Source organism: Sus scrofa, unplaced genomic scaffold (assembly GCF_000003025.6).
Source record: "Sus scrofa isolate TJ Tabasco breed Duroc unplaced genomic scaffold, Sscrofa11.1 Contig1878, whole genome shotgun sequence".
NCBI classification, from domain to species: domain Eukaryota; kingdom Metazoa; phylum Chordata; class Mammalia; order Artiodactyla; family Suidae; genus Sus; species Sus scrofa.
The window spans coordinates 835595-838358 of record NW_018084968.1 but is presented as its reverse complement, the minus strand read 5'-3'; the positions used below and the strand labels follow the sequence as shown (position 1 = coordinate 838358).

At 42.6% G+C, this 2764-nt stretch overlaps 1 long non-coding RNA gene across 1 annotated transcript; it reads right to left on the bottom strand.

The window, feature by feature from the left end:
- Positions 1-1650: 1650 nt before the first annotated feature.
- Positions 1651-2219, bottom strand: LOC110258317. The gene is made up of 2 exons (XR_002341065.1): positions 2116-2219; positions 1651-1907 (listed from the first exon to the last, which is right to left on the bottom strand). It is a non-coding gene; the product is annotated as an uncharacterized LOC110258317 (long non-coding RNA).
- Between the last annotated feature and the right edge of the window lie 545 nt (positions 2220-2764).

The following is a 2764-nucleotide window of genomic DNA, read 5'->3' as shown; positions in this document are numbered from 1 at the left end:
AAATGCTTTGTTCAATACTGGCAGAGCCAGGAAAGAAATAAAGAGAATTCAGGAAACACAATAGTTTGGAGTTCCCATCATGGCTCAGTGGATCCTAACGAATCCGACTAGGAACCATGAGGTTGCGGGTTCGATCCCTGGCCTTGCTCAGTGGGTTAAGGATCTGGCATTGCCGTGAGCTGTGGTGTAGGTTGCAGACTTGGCTCAGATCTGGCATTGCTGTGGCAACAGCTCCAATTAGACCCCTAGCCTTGGAACCTCCATATGCCACGGGAGCGGCCCAAGAAATGGCAAAAAGACAAAATAAATAAATAAATAAATAAAAAGAAAGGCAATAGGTTGACCTGAGAACAGATTTCTGAGTCTTTCATCATTAGTCTCTCCCATTTCACTGAGTTTTTTGGTTTGTTTGTTTGTTTCATTTTTGGGACAGGATGCACAAGAGTGGCTGGCACCCAGGACGTGTTGAATAAACATCTAGTAAATGATTTAACTAAAACATGTGTTGAATGAATCAGTGAGGTTTAGCCCCAGGCCATCAATCACCTTGCACAAGTCGAAGAGATACCATTTCCATATGACACATGTAGATGACAACATCCTGCTTCAGAGCAGTAGTTCTCAAACTTAGCTAGACTTTTCAATCAGCGGGGGACATTTCAGAAAATGATGCTGCCTGGTCCTACCTTTAAAGATTCTGATTTAATTGGTGCAGGGTGTGGTCTGGGCATTAGCATTTTCAAGGTCTCCTGGGAGAGTATAATATGTAGGAGAGTGAGAGAGTCAATTCTCCAAAGGACCATTGTATTCTGTGTGCATTTTGACCCATGGATTATGCATCAGGCTGTCCTGTTATCAACAGGTCAAGTCCCTTGTTCTCTAAGATGTACAAGGAGAGGGGAAAACAGGCAGGTCTGCCTAGGGTGGTAATTTATTGTGGTAAGAGTGTAGAGATTTGAGGTCAGGTAGACCTGGATTTAAGTCTAGGTCAGCCTCTGACGAAATTATGCAACCTTGGGAAATTTACATTGGAGGCCTCAAAATTCAATGAGCTGTGGTACGCAGAGTACCAGGCAGAAGGGTTGAGCCTGAATAAAGGGTGATGCTATCTTAAAACTTCCCTGATTGTTAAAACAAGTGATCGATTCTTCTGTAGCCTTCCCTCACATCCAGTCTCAACAAGGAGTCAGCAATGCACAACTGGTGGATCCAAAAGAGTCAGTCACCCGTGTTTTTAAATAAACTTTTATTGCAACACAACCAAGCTTATTCACTTATCATCTGTGGCTGCTTTCACATGGCAGTGGCCAAGTTGAGTAGCTACAGCAGAGATCATATGTCCCACAAAGACTAAAATATTCTCTCTCTTGCCCTTCGTGGAAAAATTTGGCCTGCCCCCCCCTGGTCTCATCACCCATTAAATACATTCTCTTTGCTGTTTATTATGATAAAGAGCTATTGTTATTGGAAAAACCCCACCTCCACATTCAAATTTTAAGTCCTTTGAGGCTGGACCATTTCATGGAGTTTTTCCTCAAATAGTACAGTTTCACATTCATCTCTTGCTTGCCAAAGCACTTTGATGTGGGAGCTGTCGTGTCCCACAGAATCACGTATAGTGTTGAGCAAACAGAAGACACTTGAAAACTATTTGACTGATTGATTGCCTTTCTCTGGTTTATTTCAAGCTCTAAGCAATGGGGCCAATGGTTATTTTTATCGCTGACGTGGGAGGTCATGCAGATCATCACAAATCCCTGTATCAAATGGGCCCAGAATATTTCAAACCATTGTATGGAATGGCTTTTTTGTAACATTTCTGGTCCTCACTCGTTTCCATCCGAATCCTTTATAAGCATTATGTGATTTTTTTTTTTTTCTTTCCCCACAAGAGACAGGGCTGGTTTCTGTAGAAAAGAACAATGTTTAGAGTCAGACTTGAGCTAAAAATCCCAGGTTGGCCACTTCTTAGCTTTGAGGCCTTGGCCATATGGCTCATGTTTCAGTATCATTTAGAATCTAGACAAGTCAGAAACACATTCTTCCTTTCACTCATACGTCTTAGTCTTACTTTTCTACCTAGCAGCTCCACAGAGACGATGGGTTAGCATTTACCAGTTCTAGGTGTGGAAAGTAACATAATGTCTTTTCTATGGAAGGAAATCTTGGTTATTCCATTTTGCTCGGCTTCTGCTGAAACGCCCCTGCGACCCCCTTCCTGTTTGCCTCTTCTCCCAGCAACAATTAGTTTCAATTAGCCAACCGGGAAGAATGTGCGCTCTGATCTGACCAATGGGAAGGGGACAGGTAAATCACCTGCGTTAGGGATAAATAGGGGAGCGTCCTTTGTTGGGCGGAGCATGCTTTTGAGCACCCACACCCTTCTGCAGAAGTAAAGAGCCTTGTCGGGATTTCTCCTTGTCCACGTGCCTCACTTTCCGACACTGGCAACCCGAGCCAGAGTTATCTTAATTTCCAACACCGGGAAATCATATTGGCCAATTGTCTTTTTAAATTATAGACAAGGACGCAGATCAACCTAAAGTTAGGTGAATTCACTTAGAAAAAAACAGGGATGAGAAGCAATGCTCAAGACAGAAGATAAGAGATACGGAGAAATACACATTCCTGTCTGAGAAGTTCTGGAGTGATGTGACATTTCTTGTCATTGATTTGACCTACTTACAGCTCTACCATGTAACCAATGGCAAAGCACTCAGTGCTACTAAATATTCCATTTCTGCTTAACGTATAGTTAATTGTA